Raw genomic sequence first — 17,668 nt, forward strand, 5'->3', positions numbered from 1 at the left:
TAATCTGTTATAGTTCCCCTGAAAACTTGACTTTTTCGTAACACTAATAAAAGTCATAGTCTAAATTATCAATGTAACATTATCACAATAATTGGCATAAAACGAAAATTATGATTGTAAATTAGAAAAACTATCTTTAGACCTCAGTATTAGGTTAGTGCACTCAAATATGAAAACACAGATTAACATTTATCACATATAAAGGACATAAATTGTTATGAATATCTATATGACTATATGAATATAAAAGATTGGAAGAATCCAGAACAACTCTTAAAGAAACATGGATCTCTAAACACGCATAGCTTCTCATCCCATTATAAAAATGAGTTTCGTACTGAAAGAGAATTATGCAATCAGAACATTTCAAATCCTAAAGCCCCATTTCTCCTGAACTAAGCAATACCGAGCTAGCACCTTAAAGCTGATCAATATGATTAGACTCACTTAAATGTTTAAAAACTACTGTGGATGAACTGCTCAAAACTGTGACCAAGAAGCAACTATGTGTGGAAAGAAGTGTAGAAAATTATGGCTGTAAATACTATGATGATACCTTGTGATTAGTCAGACAAATTTTTCAATAGTTAGCCTCTAATTGCCTTGGAGTATTGTATATATTTTTTTTTCCAGGACACATTCTGACAACCCCAAGGAAGTATCATCAGCAGCTCCTCCTCAGCAGCTCCTCAGACAGCCCTTCCAACTCTGGGAGCTTGGCTTTGTCGGTCCACAAGGTTATCAACAGGCTCTGCAGAAATTTTAGAAGCTATGAAATGAGCACACCTTAAAAAAAAAAAAAACAACACACACAAAACCAAAAAACAAACAAACAAACAAAACCCAACAAAAAAAACCCCAAACGACAGAAAATCTGATTTTAAGATAATCTCAGAGCTTCCCGCTCCTCAGTATGATTTTTTCCCCTAAAGTCTTGAGACTTTCATATTCTCAAGTTGCTTGTAAGAGAAACAGATTCTGAACTTCTCAATACATATTCTTTCCATTTATATAAAATTGGCTACAAGAATATTCCTCAGAATATATTTTTGAAGTGTACCTTGACATGAAGCAGGCTAAAGTGCCCTGAAATAAAGCTAGACACTACCAAACAAGAAAGCTAAGTGAAGGCTGGCAAAAAAAGAATCATGAAACCCCTGGAAGCAGAGACCAGTAGCTGCAGGCTACCCCTAAAGCCCAGCCACATATATGTGAGCAATATGTGATGCTTAGCAGCCTTGTCACACTCCACCATCTCAGGTAAACTGTTAAATATTAAACCACATGCAAGTCAGGCATCCAAGAAGGAACAGGAAAAAACAGTAAATACTGAACTGCACAGCATAGTAACTAAAAATAAGTGTTATAAAATAATGAAAATATAATTTTAATTACAAAATATACATAAAGAGATATCACTGCCATCAATTATAATATAATAAGATAGCGAAAAAAGGACTAAATAGTGAATTGCAAAGGAAAAAAGATGTTGACATCAAGGAAGATTTAAATAGTGGTATAAACTTTTATATCCTGTCTAGGGAAAAAGAAAGAAAAGAAAATGAAAATCAATCTTTAGGTATACATAAAATTTTCAAACAAGTATTCGCAGAGAAATTACAAAATTTGGTACATTTAGAAAAAGCTAACTTATTTTAAAATACTGTTTCATGTCCTAAAGATATTCTTCACTTTGCCCCATCACAAGAATTTTAAGTATCTCTTTAAAAATCTACCACTTAGCTTTGTATCCACATATTTGAAGTACACTAATTGTAAAATTAAATTATCATTTTCCTAATACAGTATTAAAGTTAGCTCAAAAGGAAATCAAACGATCTCATTCAGCTTCAATAAAAGCATACAAAAAAAAAAAAGGAGGAAAAAAAACAACACACAAAGACAGATGGTAACCGATGATAAAAGTATTCATGTCCTTTGACATCTGGGTATAGTTTTAGGAGGCAACTAATATTTCACCGAGTTTATAATGATCTTTCTTTTTTTTAAGAAACATATTCAAGTGAAGAGCAAATCCAGCAGCAGCAATTCTATAGGAAATATCAAGAAATATGTTATGTTATGTTGGAAGCAACTACAAAGAAATTCTCCCACTGTAACAACATCATTTTACCAAACATGTCTGAAATTCAGTATCATACTGGACAACATTTAGGGTATTTATATTAACCATGCCTGCTTTCTCATGTGACTTTTCCTAGTAACTCAGCTTTCACAAGCAATATTTACTCACAAGACACTGTTACTATCATATATATTTCCAAAAAAGTGTTTGATTCTGTTGTCTCCAGAAATGATAAAAAATTTTATTGTAAAAATATAAATAGAATCATACACACAGAAATAAACCAAAAAATTCCATAAGCCAAACACTCCAAAAAACTCCTACATGTTTTTTTGTCTACCTTTAGTGAAACACACTGAATTGTAAATAGTGTGTTCTGTTCCGCTTTTCCAACCTGACAGTACTCAGCACCTTAGACACAGTGATCTGAACAAGTCTCAGCTTATATCTCCTGGACATATATAAATATTGTTATTGTTGTTCCCTGCGTGACTTAAAACCTATCATTTCAACATTTATATTAGATTACAGGCATATATTTATAAACAACATGCTAAAATTATTAAGTCCTCCTTACTTATCACTGCATTTCACTCAGAGAAACAGTTCTCTGAGCTCTTAGCTAAGACTGACTCTAGAAAGCACGTGAAAACATGAAATTGTGAAAAAAAAAACAAGCATAACAGTACTTTAGCTAGGATTACCTAGCATGGCTTTCTTCGTCAAAACCAAAGACACCAAGACAGAAAAAAATAGGAGGTTCAGCATAAAACCGAACTGAAGTAATAAATACTGAACAACAAATCAGCACACAGAAATTAAAAAAAAAAAGGTAATCCACTAATTACAAAGAAGAAAAGAATGTCATTAATCAAGCTAGTACTGTACAATAGTGAATACTTAACAAATCTCTGTGTTTACAGTCATTGTACTTAAAATACAAATGGAATATGGAGAATTGCGCAACTGGATCCAAAGCACGTTTGTTCACTTTTTTCCTGGCTTCTAAGTTTATAGAACATTCCTAACAGAAATTTTCATATTATCTGACAAAAACCTTGATGCTCAGGTAATGTAGAGACCATTACTGTCAAAAGATTGTTTGAAGAATGGTAATTTTGAATAGTTTTTATAATTGTTTAGTAAGATTTGTTTTATTAGGGTCTATCCTACTGCACATATAGAGGATCAGAAAACAATTCAAATATAAAGAACATTCAGTGACAATATGTATTGCAGGTATACGCCATGAACAGCAGAAAGCAGATTTTACTTGTAAGTCTTAAAATAAGGATGTAAGACTACGTAACTTAAATCATTTGATTGTTTTTCATAACTGGCAAGTGACAGTAAACTAATACTATCAAATAGATACCATTAGCTATCCCATTTATAATGTGGGAACATAAAAATCTAAACTATGACACATATACCACCAACACTAAACACTACTTACTCTTTGTATTGCTCATCAGAATTTATATCACTTTAATTTTCTTGGTATCAATTCTAATCAGAGACTTGCAAAAATCAGACATGTAACCTTACTTGACAGGAAAGTTCTTAAAGACAAGCACAGTAAAATACAGATACTTGAAAAAAGTACTGACTATGTTATGGTGTTAGATCCCTTAGGATGTTTCAATGTGCATGCAGTTATTTAGTTCAAGAAGCAAAAATATTTTACTCGAGAAAAAATGGACTGCAAACACTTTATGGAAACCTTATGTACCTCTTCCACTTAAAATCCTCAAATTTGAGGGAGGTAAGTTTAACAAGTTACAAATAAAATCAAAATGGCAGTTTTGAATAATGTATTTGTTTATTTATGCCTTAATCATTGAATTTGATTCAGCTAACAATGAAACACCTGCATTTAATTAAAGGCATTACTTTCTAATACTGCCTTGATTATCAAGACTATATATATTAGTAACTTGTACAAAAGCCTTTGCTTGTCCCTCAGGCAGTGCTGAACAAGAATACAAGAGACATTAACTTTGCTATGGACTTCGGTATCTGAATGGCCACAATGATAGAACCCCAGCCAAAGCACATAAACAAAAAATCTAAAACAGAACCACTTCAATCAATAGAAACTATTTTTCTCATTTCACCAATAGCAGTTACTGCCATATCCTCTTCCTCAGACCATTGCTCTTCATCTCCATCACTGCCATTCATTTCATATTTGCAGCTATATGATAAACCAAACATTTTTCTAAACACACATCTCTTTACCCACAATCAGAAACTATCATCCTCGACTCCCAAATCCTTTTTTGGACAGAATACAGTTCTTATCAAAATTAATAGGAATACAGGTTAGTTATAGGAAAAATATTTGAAATATCCTCGTCAGAGCAAAAACCCTCTTCAGATTTCTGGCCATTATATTTGTTGAATACCACTTACCAATCACCGGGCAGTTAGCCATATACAGAACACCCATAAACTTGTCTCAATAAAGCAAGGACATTATCCAATTTATTTAAAACATTTAAATAATTTCCAATAAAAATTTTAAGTTTGCTCATTTTCCTCTTTTTTTTTTTTTTAATTTCCTCTTTCTCTGCAGCAGAAGCATTAAGAACTGCAAACAAAGATTCTAATAAATAAGCACAAAAACTCCACAGAAATCAACAACTGGGATTTAGTTTTGCCAAGTGTTCAATGTCTTCCTTTCTTGTTTTTTAAATCTCTTTGTTCATAGTTGTCTTCTCCTGAAGATATCTAAGAAATTTGTTTTCCTTCTATTGTAGTTCTCTCTACTGTTATTATTTTTGCCTCTGCAGGGCTCCAGTGAAAACTCTCAAGGTTTCATTGTAAAATACTTCATAAATAAATGCATGGAATTCAGTCAATGTCGAGTCCTAAGTCTGTGAAATCTAGACAATTAAGTGTTGGACCAAATAACACAACTGTAGTAATGCACTGAAGGAAAAAGGAACACAAGAGTTCTGTTCTGTTAGGCAGACAGTCTCTTGGGTACTCAAAGTATGTCTTTGTGATATATCTCAAGACAACGGTTTTGTGATTTTAACTCTAGAGACAATCACAGTATCACAGTATGTTTGGGATTGGAAGGGACCTCAGAAGATCATCCAGTCCAATCCCCCTGCCAGAGCAGGAACGCCTAGGTGAGGTCGCACAGGAACATGTCCAGGTGGGTTTTGAATGTCTCCAGGGAAGGAGACTCCACAACAATCCCTCCTCATTTACCTCCAGAGATGAAGATTCAGTTGCAGCCCATAAGAAATGGAACGGGCTAACAAGAAAAAGAAGACAAACAAGAGCACAGCCTAGAACTTCTGCTGTAGAGTGAGAATCACAAATAAAACCATAGTATAGTTCAGGCTGCCACAGATTTCAGGAGCTCTCAAGTCCAACTTCCTTCCCAAAACAGGCTCAGACTTGGCATCAGACTAGCTCCTCAGGGATTTAGCCAGTCAGGGCTTAAAAATCTCCAAGGACAGAGATGGCAAAATCTCACTTGGCCCAAGCTGCATTGCTGGGCTGTCCTCATGGGGGAAAAGATTTTCTGTATCTCCAGTCTAAACTTCTCTTGTCTCAAATTATGATCATTGTGTCTCATGCTCCCACATTGGACTGCTGTGAAAATCCTGGCTGCTTCTTCTTGATTACCTCCTTGTAGGTATTAGGGAAGGCTGCTCTTAGGACCCCTGAAACTCTCTCTTCTCCAGACTGAACAAGCCCGGGTCCCTCAGTGTCCCATCACAGACGTGTGCTCCAGCTCCTGACCATCTCAGTGGCCCTCTGCTGAACTTACTCCAGTTTACCAACATCTTTCCCATAATGGCATGAGGGTGCAGGCAAAACTAGATATGGATGTAGATGTTGCCTAGTAAGTGTGGAGAGGGGTGAGATAATAATTTTCCTCAATTCCCTGCCTATACTCTTATTCATTCAGCCCATGAGACACTGTTGATCTTCCCTACTGCCAAGGCATGCTGTGGCTCATGTTCACCTCACTGCCACCAGGAACCCAGCACCTCCTCCACTGAGCTGCTTCCCAGCCACACTCTCCCCAGCCCATGGTCTACAGATTATTGGCTGAGGGCCTGAAGATCTAGACAGCTGCACAGGAGCGGTATTTCTCTGCCTTTTGGCCAGTATATTACTGTAGAAGCAGGTCAAAAGAGAGTCCTTTTCTCAGTGACCACTTTTGTACTAGATTTCACTAAGTAGCACAAAAATACCATATTCATAGCCAATAAAGATGCACTTTCTAACACTCTGTGAAGCACAGTCAACCATGTTTGAGAAAACATACGTAACATAGAAACAGCACGACAGCAGTGAGTGATGTCAAAATCAACAGTTTTATCCATTGCCATAACACAAGTAACTCCATTTGAAAAGGTTGGGCCACCTAGACTAAAAAAAGATGCCTGCTATATCATTCTTCTTCCCATGAAATTATATGCCACATTTCTTTCACTCTTTGAGGAAAAACAAACAAACAGGACACCACACAGCACTGAGTGCCCTAAGCACCTTCTGCTCCTTTGGTTTTATGGCAAATTTAACCACTTCCATACTTGCAGGTTGAATGCTGTAGAGTATGTAAAAAGGTTTTGAATCAGTACATGAAAGGCAGAAGTATTCCATGTAGAACAAACATATTTTTAAAAGCAAAACATAAATATTAGCCAATGAGAGCAGATTGTTGTGAGTTCAGAAGCACAGCTATAAAACAAAGTTATACTTGTGACCAGGAAGCTTAGTTTATGGAGATGACACAGCTAATTTTATTAAAGGGCTTAACATATTATCAATCAACATCTCAATCCCCACTGTTAACACCCACTTACATTCTCAAGCCACTTTTAGTGGCGAAACCCTGCTACATTGCCCTTCCTGTACAACAAACTTTGGAAAAATTCCTTTAGCATTTCTGATCCCAACTTCCCACACACAGACCTACCTTTATCACAGATGACCAAAATATAACTCCCAATTTCCTATCCACCAGATACATCTGTTTTTCTGCCTTGCCATTATACCTTTTCCTATATTATGAATGTGCGAAGAAAAATCTTACACTTTATTAAAAACATTAGTTATTTTAATTACAGTAAAAAAAAAAAATGAACTGCTGGCTACAGCTTAACCTTGTTTCAGCAGGCTACAGATGGTCTGCCTGTCGATGTTGAGCTTTTAAGAAATTCAGCTGTGTCTGAAGAGTTACTGTCCTTGGATCACAACGTGTAAGTGAGAGCACAACTAAGCTGACATAAGAACCTTTGAGTATCCCAAGTTTATGACTGTGCTCAGGACACAAGTCATTACGGGGTGTTAACATTTACAGCACTGAGTTCTTGCAGATTCCCACCATACAACCTAGTATGTCATCTTGAAATCAAGCAGTGGGAATCCCTAAAAGGCAGTCTTCCATACATAGAGTAATCCTAAATTTCCTCTTCATTTCAGTTGCCTGAAATGTGTTTGTCATACACATGACATAAATAATGTATCTTCACTAGGTCATGAAAGGTGGTCACTGCACTGAAATCATGATCCCATGTCTAGTTCTTCCTTTTAGTCATGAAATCTCAGTTTCTTCAGAATTAAATTGGGAAGAATATATATACTAAGGCAAGGACAATCAGTGAAGATCCTGAACACCTTCAAGCCTTGACTGTAAAAGATAAGAAAATTCTATCCTCACAAATTTCTGGAATTGGATCATCCGTGATCAAAAATACAGGCCAGTACCAGATGTTAATTAATTCATCACAATCCCTCAACTGAGTCAAGGAAGCAGCTTTTATCAGAATCATGGCAGGTAATCTTAGTATCTGAAATTTAAATCTTAGTATGACCTGCCTCCCTGAACAACTACTGATATGTACCTGAAAGCTGAACATTCCAGACAGCACCAGCTCGTAAGGTTATACTCTTACACTACGGACCATCTGGTTTACTTGAAACACCATTTAAAAAACACACCAAACAACTGCAACCAAACCAGCATAAAAACACAACCTTTAAACCACCAAGAGAATCTCTGTTCCATAAACCAGCATGATAAATTATGCTATTGCTTTGTAGGACCAGCTCTAATTCTCAGTCTATTGCAATTAAACCTTCCCTGGGTTTGCCATAAGTTTGCTAGTGAAGTGAACTCCAGTCACAAAACCTGAATTCTGTAAACCCATCCGAGGTTGAGAAAACCCTAAGCCTCTATCATCTCCACATAGCTACGGACCTAGTACACCAAAACCTCTATGAATTTACCTGCTCACTATTGTTCCTTGCAATACTCTGTCAGGACTACGCTCCTTACGGTACAAAGAAGTTTCAGAGCAGTTGTAGAAAAACAGAGAAATGTAGGACAACCTTCAGTTAGGAAGCACCTGGAAAGCTAAGGAGAGGCAACATCATTAAAAATTGTGCTTTTATCTTAGCTCATTTACACTTGCCTCACTTCAAAACACAATCTGAACGCAAAAGGATTTCCACAAAATACAGGAATGGAGCCACATTTCCGTACAACATATCTCCATTCTAAAGCTAAGCATGTTCTAGTCCCTAAAACAACCATAAGGATGGTATAGTTCACAGAAGAGCTTTTGCGCCTTTCCGAAGGTCCAAAGAGTAATCTTTCTAGAAGTTACAGGGAACTGCTACTAATATTTCCCAGCATCAACTCTGAGGAGTTTAAAACATCCTGGATTGTACATTTTTCCATTCACTAAATCTGATAGCAAATAATAAAATGCATATAGAAGAGTTATTTATCAACTACCTTGCAAACAGCAACTCAGTGTAAGTGGTTTAACAAAGAGTGGACCAAATAAAATAGGAGTGAACTAAATACTAAACAGAAACCTGTCTGTTGACATTACCTTAGCTACAACATGCTCAACAAAGTAGCATGTCAATTCCACCTCGTGTCTAACAATTTGATAAGTCAGCCACTATGCAGATAGTTCAACTGTTCCTCACCAGCAAAGGCTAATGTAACTCTGAATACAGCCAGACATTTCTGCAGAAGTAATCTCGACAGTATTCATAAATCCTACATTAATTTTATAAATGAGCACAGTGGTCCGTAGAGCTATATATATTTAGTTAAACGTTAACTTTCAATAACTGTAAAATGCATGATCTGATAATTAAATTATTTTATTTTTTTAATCAGAAATTTCAAGTAAATTTAGTTTCACAATGGTGATTATGGAACAACTCTTCCTAAAACGCACTTTAAAAAGCAAGCATGGGTTTTTAAGGTGAGTAGTTCTAAATTTTCATTACTGTATCTTTCCAAATTCTCCAAGAGACCCAAAGCAATTAACATTGAATCCTAATAATAAACATAGTGTGTAAAAACTTAAATAGAAATACAAATTAAAAACCCCTTGTGTACAGCCACATGTCCTTCATATGGAAAAACTACACCTTATCAATGTAGGATGGAAGTGTACAGGAGGAAGTGGTCATCTTGTCAACAACAATGTCGCGTGGGAAACATTCTTCCTTCACTAAAGCTGTAACTCTGTTGTCTCTCCTGCTTACATCAAGTTACAGAACAATACAGAGGTAGGAATACAGCACACACCTTTCTAGAAAAAAAGAAGTTAGTGGAGAATTCTGAAAACATTTTGCAGCAGTTAAATAGAAGGTGAATCTTCAAATTTATGAGACTTTTAACATAAGACAGAAATCCTGATATTTACCACTTCTTCCAATGGTAAGAGAACTACAATTATTTTGTTATTTTTGCTTTCACCTACCTATAATGAGTAGATTTAGTCCTCCTTAGTAAATACCAGTTCCTTTTTGCAGTTCCAGTCATCAAAGACTTGCACTGTCAAATTGCACTCTCAGCTGTTCAAAGTCCAAAACACTACCAAGGGATAAGGAAAAAAACACTCAGATGATACTATCTCTTCTTGCTTAGATGAGGCTACACAGATCGATAGCAAGTTCTGTAAATGTTTTGTGGATAATGTTGATCACACCAAAAGACATTAACTCAAATTCACAATCCTGGTCATCTAATCCACTAGCAAGTAAACCCTTCAGATAGCCTATTAACATCCAATATAATTGTCAGATTAAGGGAGCTACATAAGCAAGACTGCTTTCCCTTGCTTCCCTTCCAGAATTTAGCTATCCTGGAGGGGGAAGAAAATCAGACCAAGGGTACTCCAGAAACATTATACAATGCATCAAAATTCAGCAGACATGAACTAACTCATTGGAGATAAAAATGTATCTTCTAATTTTAGCTCCACAGAAACATAATAAATAACTATCTATAGCCTTAGGAACTGTGCTGTAAGTAGTTCTGGCTCGTATTAAACATTTTCATTCTTCTCAAGATAATATAGTTAACAACGCAGAAAAATGATTAATCCGCCAAGAAAAGAGAACACCTTCACTGAAGTAGAATAAACTGACTCAATGATACCTGCAAAGTAACATACTGTACCTTTTAACAGATTTGGTTGTTTCTGTTTCTGCTTTGCAATGTCACATGACTTAACTACACCTCTAAGTGTTTAGAAAATATCCCTGAAGTGGTATGTAAGAGAAAACACAGATTAATTACTATGAAGTAATAGAAGAGAGAAACCATTTACTTGGCTTTGAGTCATAAGTTGTAGTGGTAGCATCCAAAGCCTGAACACAATCTAAAGACACAGTTCTTGTCTTAAAGACCTTATAAACTTATTTGAAATAAGACTTCAATACGAACAACATGAAAGAACTAAAGAAATTATTTACTCAGAGAACATCCAAGAAGCTAAGCTATACTCAATGTAGTGGGTCCGTGGGTGGATGAAATGACCTTTAAAAATAGTGCTAGATATTTTTTTTCTCTTGTAATTCACGAATAAAAGTTCCAAATGCTACAAGTACACTCAAATTTAGTGAATAATATACAATCTGTAGTGTTCCCATAGTATTGTTATGGATGTCATGTAAGAATTTTAAAAAGTAGAGTTAGAACTAAGTTAGGAATTTACAAAGGAAGTTTGAATTGCTAGAATTTAAACTTTTAAGTCTCATTAAAATGCACATAGTAAAACAGGAAAATACTTTATTAAATACAACTTACAATATAGTCCACCACCTCTTGATTTTGTGCCACTATATTGGATAGTTAGGGGACCAAAGACAAAAAACTTACCACAATGGAACAGGAAAAGCAATCGAATATAGTGTGCAAAACCAAGCAATTTAGGTATACTCTCCCAATTCTGGCATCCACCTTTGCAAATACTTCCAAAAGGAAACTACACTGAACTAGACACTATTATCCACCCATACACACGAAAAAAGCATTGCTGTATTAACCTCACAGTGTGTGGCAAAATAATAGATATTATTAAACTACAGAACTTACAAGAATGAATTTCTAATCTGTCGGGTTCATGTATAGCCATATAGAAATTATTGGAATTAAACATAGTGGTACTCATACGTATGTAGAGGATACAATTTTTAAACTGGTGGGTTTTATTTGTTTTTGGATGGTTTGGGTTATTCTGAGGGGTGCATATTTTTATCTCCTAGAATGTATAACATACAATAAACACCACTCCAAAATGCATGCATTTCTCAGGTTCACCTAGCTTTTCAGATCAGCAAAAATTCATTTCAGTCAGTAAAAACTGTTTCAGCTATATGCTATACAGACATAAGTTACGCAATTTACATGTAACTATATGTTCAGAGATTATATTTTAAGTGTGTATGTGTGTACAGACACACACATACTCAGATATGGAGCAGCTCATTTATCTCAACATTTTTAGCACAATATTGCCAAAATAGTAAGTTTGCTATATTGCAATGTGCAGGAAAAAAAAAAAAAAAAAAAAAAAAAAGTAGAAATATTTCAATAAGATTTAAACAACTTCCATATACATTATCAATGTATTTCAAAGACAGAATTTTTAGGATTTTCTTTCCTCTTTGTATTTTAAAGAAACTAACTAAAAATAAACATTAATCCCATGTTATAAATAATAGGCTATTCTTATTAAAATATTCTTAAGTTAAATATTCTTCAAGAAAAAAAATAAAGGTAAGTAATCTAGTGAAACAAAATATTTCATCAAGCAATGAATCTTCTCTGGGTGAGCATGAAAAGTATTAGGATTACAGCTAACCACACAGTCATAAAGCACTAAATTTTACACTCAAACAGTCACATCTCTTTTAAAAGTCCAGTGAGAAAAGAATTAAAAAATAACATGATTGTACTATATAGAACACTTCAAACTCTGATATGACAAGTTAACTATTAAAATGCACCTAGTTACTGGGAAAATAATTGCCTACAAAAGTACATTTTGCTAATGGCAGAAGCAGAGCTCACCACCTGCTTTAGGCAGCTCTTTTGTAAACCTCTGGAAGTCTCAACACAATGCACAAGAAATGAAAGTGACACCTGTTTAAATCAGCCATCTGTCCCTAACAAACTAGATTGAGCCAAATCAATATATGTACTGCTCCTCAAATTTCCAAAATACAGGTACACATAGCATCTGTGAGAAAAGAGAAATATAGTTACAATTGACAACCAACTTTACCAGCAATACATAAATAATAAACTTGTGGCTAACAGAAAAACATCATTTTAAATGTTAGCCTGTTCATTTTAAAAGCCTCATTAATTTTTCAGCCCTCATTTTTAGTAAAAAAAGTAAGTAGTTTCATTCATAATTTAAAAATACACTGCTTTTGGTATCCTAATATGTTAATTTGACAAAGTTTGATTTTGAAATGGAACTCCAACTACAAGGACACTACAGTACCACCGAAAGCTTATTTTTTAAGCTGTCTGTATTTGTGATGCATTCACATGTCATTTCAAGTGAAAACAATTTTTTTTAAAGGCTTTAGGAGTCATGTATCTTATATTTTTAACAACCTACTCATTTTTTTAAGTATTCTACATGACAATATCTGCAGCTGATATGCTTTTGGAGACTGCAGGTAAAAATACAACTAATATGGAATATTTTTAGGGTGAAGGATGCCTTTCATAGGAGGACAAAGTAAAGCATGAAAACCTGCAATACTAGCTAGAACACCAAAAGGAACTACAATGATAAAAGATTGTTGCCTTTTAGATACTTGCTTACATTTTAACTAAAAAGAGAGGAAAACAGTAACAGCTTTCCCTCTCAATGTAGAGTTTAGTAAACAAAAAGAAACAGTAACATCTATTTCTGTAGATAGTTTTGTGATTAACATACTCTACCAGACAGGAACAAGAAATGGGTTAGTGCTAACAAACCTGAACCTATTCTCAAATAAAGCACACGAACTTTAAACTCTTTAACAGCATTGTGCCTTTGATTCCCATTTCGTTTACCTACACTACATTCTGGAATGGCTTTCTCCACAGTAGCACAATTTAGGTTAGTTCACAAACACCACAACAGAGCATATGATCTTGAAAGGCCTGTTAGGGTATGCTGAAACACAATCAGATATTTACATAGTCCAAGTCATGAAAACCAAGGAATAAAAAAAAAATCAGAAGCCACCTCACATTCAAACACTGGTTACCATCACAAACACCAACTATCTTGATAGCTGAAGGCATCAGGGAATCACAATGCATAATCCAGATCTCATCTGTGATCATTACAGTATTTCAGAGAGAATAAAGAGTCAATACTTTTCTCAGTACAGTCAATATTCTTAAAAGAGGTGATTACAGCCGCATTATTATTTTCCAAATTGCAGTCATTGCCTAAATAAAATGTGGCTAAATAGTACTAAACCAGCCTTTGTTTCTGGACAGAATCATGTACTTTTAATCCAATTTTTAAGAAACTTCTGTAGGTCTTCTCACACAGTTAAAACAGAAAGTTTGTCTCATAGCCTATGGACACACTTTCCTTTGCTACCAGGGGTCAGGATACCTGTTCTGAACAGACAGATTTCAACATCCAGGAAGGATTCAATCCCGAGCAGTACTCTGTCCTGCTGTAAGAGGGCTACTCAAGAAAGGCATGGTGCAGAACTGACATCTTCTCTTTTCAACAACAGAAGATGCCAGCAATGATTTCACAACCAATGAATCTCATAAACTACTCAATAAAACTAATAACAAATACATTAAGATTTAAATGTGCCATATAAGTGATACGGCACTATAACTCACCCTGAAAATTCTTAATGTCTTCAGAACTTATTTGACAGCAGGACCTAGAAAATTAGCACTCAGTGGTTTCATCTTGAGCAAAATCATTCAAAGATTACAATGTAGAGACCTTTGGTCATTATTCAAAATAATGTATTTTCTAAGTTTTTGTTGGCCCGTGAAATATACATAAAAAAATAAAAAACAAAAACAAACCAAAACAGAGCCAAGATGCCTTAGCTCAAGAAATATTAACAGTGCACACTTAGCACATTTTGTAGTTGACAGCCTCTTGGAAAAATTGTCCCTGTCAAACTCATTGGTCGTTCCAGCGTGAGACAGACAAATATATTGTTGCTGAAATGAGAAACCCTGCATTTTACACCAGGTTCTACAGATATAAAAAAAAACATATATACCATTAAAATGTAGGTTTTAGATTAAAAACAAGAATATCTTTTTTCCTAACTGTTTTAATAAATAAGGCAATAAGAGAGTAAATAAGTCATCACTTCAAAAAGAAAAAAAGCTTGCCACAATGACAGATGGTTTGACAAGTCAAAAAGGGAGAGTGCAACTGGATACAGAGAGTTAAAAGAGAATTCCATTCCCATAACAGATGCCAAAAATTCACTTTAGCTGAAAGAATTTTAAAAGTATATAAAGTATGATTTGACACTGCTGACAACACAAATCTTTAGATCATAATAAGCAATCACAAAAAGATGAAAAAAAAAAAGCATTTTTGATGAAAAAAATGCAAAACATCCTCATTAATAATAAAATTTCTACTACAGCTCCTTGATAGGTAAAGATCTGCCTCTTCTCTCTTTCCCAAATGTACTCTCGAAATATAGTAGTAACAACAAAATCACAAAGACTTTTTTTTTAATACTATGTCTTTTTTTCTCCTTTCTTCGCTGTTCAGCACACAAACTGACAGTCCATGTCTTGGATTTCCTTCATTGTGGAGAGTTTAAGGAAACGGAAATGGATTCTCTCCACATGAACATAACTCACTGTGCACAAACTAGATCTACACATGCACTGTTCCATACTACACTGGCAGTATGAAAGCATCATTTAAAAAATAACCCCCTGCAGAAGGAGTGCAAGAAAAAAACCCTGATACTCTGTGTGTGTACGGGTGGAGGCATTGGGTAAACAAGAAAACACAGTACAAAGAAAATACAGCTTGCCCTAAAATAACCAGCAACATTAATTATGAATAAAAGAAAAATTTAAAGCACAGAAATGTGACTGATATGATCAACATGGTGAGAGCATCATTAAAAGACATAGCGAGTTCACGAATATCTGCAGCATTCAGCAGTCACATCAAATCAGAACAAGGCCCCTACAAGTGAAAGGGGAAAAACAGCCCCTGCTCCCCGGTGGGCTAGAGGACCCGTCTCTGGCTGCATCTTCCCTCCCACCCCCACGGTTTTTTGGGGGTTTAAAGTCAGCAACCTTAGACTGCGGCCAGAGCCTCGTTCCCCGATTTCCACACTCCCTCATCCGTGCAAACGAGAGTCCAAGGAAGATGCATACCCACCGCATTCAAGCGATTGTCTGGAGGTCCCAGAAGCGTGCCGCCGTCCCCATCACCGCCAAGCCTCTCCTCCTCCTCACTCCGTACCGCGGCCAGCTCCCCTCCCCGCCCAACAGACACCCCCATCCCAACCGCCCCGCTCCGCACGCCGCTCCCCACCCAACGGCAAACCACCCCCGGGGCGGGGGGCCGGGCAGCGGGCCCGGGGTGCAGGGGAGCCGGGGGGAGAAGAACGAGGAAGAGGGACGAAGTGGGGGAGGCGCGGGGGAAAGCGGGGGACCCGGGAGGGCGACCCACGTTCCCCCCGCTGCACCGCAACCAAGCGCGCAGCCCCAGGGAGCAGCCCCGGCCCGGATGCTGCGAGGAGGGGGAGGGAGAGCGGAGGGAGGGCTGGCGTGCGCCCGACACGGACATTCACCTGGGCTGCGGCGGGCTGCGGCGGTGCTCCCGCTGTCGTTGCTGCTGGAGGTGGCTGTTGTTGTTGTTGTTGTGGGTGACGATGAGGAAGGGGGTGAGGAACAGCAGCAGCAGGAGGAGGAGGAGGAGCAGGAGAGGAGCGGTTGTTGTTGATGGGTAACAGTCGCCAGGACTACGGTGACTATGGCGCTTGATTCACAAGGCAACGGTTGCTATAACTCACAAAAGGGAGAGCGAGCGAGGGAGGAGGAGGCGGCGGCCCAGCCTGAGAGGCCCGGAAGAGGCGGGGCCTGCCCTAACGGACAGGCCGGGGCGGGCGGGGGCGGCTCCTCCAGCCAGACCGGGCGGTGTCCGGGCCCCACTGCCGCGCGGGGGTCCGTGCGCACGCGGGGCGGCGGGCAGGCGGCGGGACGGACGGCGGGGCGAGCGGGAGGCGGTGCGAGGCCCGCGCGAGGGGCGTGGCCGCACGGGTGCTGCCTGGGCCGTGCCCGCGGCCGCCTGACGCCACTTCCGGCGGGCGGGAGGAGGGCGCCGGGCCGCGGCGCGCTGGCCGCTGCGGGGGTCGCACAGCCCCCGCCGCCGGGCGGGACGAGCAGGAAGTTGGGCTCGGCGGCGGCCGCCCTCCCCCTTCCAGCGCAGCCTGTCACAGGACCCCCACGCCTCCTTCCCTCGGAAAATGGCAGTGAGGAGCCGTCGGCGCTGGTGGTGCTGTCCGGCTGCCGCCATTTTAAGGCGGGAGGAACGGCGGAGCCGGGCCTGCGGCTCCGCGTGGCCCCGTCCTCCCCGGCCCCTCCGGCGGGAGGCGCTGGGCGACGCTGTGGCCGAGCCAGGGGCCTGGGGCGCGCAGAGCGTGCCCTGGGTGCACTGGGCCTTGCCAAGCGACCGGCCCTGCCCGACGAGCCGTGCTAACAGCGCTGAAAACCAGCTGCTCGCTGCCTGGCCCGTTGAGTCTTCGTTCTACGTGTGGGCTCGGGGCCTGTGACTCCGAGGCACAGGTGTTTTTCTGCATGTGTACAATGGCCGCACATCCCATGGCCACTACAGTGCATCTCTTGCCCCTTTGTATTCGCACCTGCAGCTCTTCACTAACCTGCCAAGTATCTCTGCAGCTCCGTGCTCCGCTGTTGCTGCATGTGTAGCCAGTAATGCTTGCCCATAGTCTCTAAACCCCATAGTTCATTCATGACTGTTCCAGTGTACTGGTCTGTATCACAAGTGTTACCAACACATGGGTTGGTAATGTTGATATGTTTCTCATGCCTGTTGCTATAAGCACCTGACATTTGCTTTGCATACCCTACAACCACACCACTACACCTGTCCCTACAGGAACAGATGTAGATTGTTCTTACAAACCACTGAAGCATTTTCAAAACATTAATAAACTTCCTGTGGTTTTCAAGGCTGCGTGTAACAATTCTAGCTGCAACAACTTACAAAACAATAGTGAAAAATCTGTAAGTATATAAAAATAATA

General features: G+C 38.5%; 1 protein-coding gene across 3 annotated transcripts in view; it reads right to left on the reverse strand.

The window, feature by feature from the left end:
- Window positions 1–16,574, reverse strand: part of RFX3 (regulatory factor X3) — a 119,608-nt gene extending 103,034 nt beyond the window's left edge. For all 3 annotated transcript variants that reach the window (XM_082075706.1, XM_082075705.1, XM_082075707.1), the window contains exon 1: window positions 16,193–16,574. The gene's annotated coding sequence lies outside the window, so the exon portion shown is untranslated. The remainder of the gene's footprint in view (window positions 1–16,192) is intronic.
- Window positions 16,575–17,668: the final 1,094 nt, after the last annotated feature.

Source organism: Streptopelia decaocto, assembly GCF_964273445.1.
Source record: "Streptopelia decaocto genome assembly, chromosome: Z".
NCBI lineage: Eukaryota > Metazoa > Chordata > Aves > Columbiformes > Columbidae > Streptopelia > Streptopelia decaocto.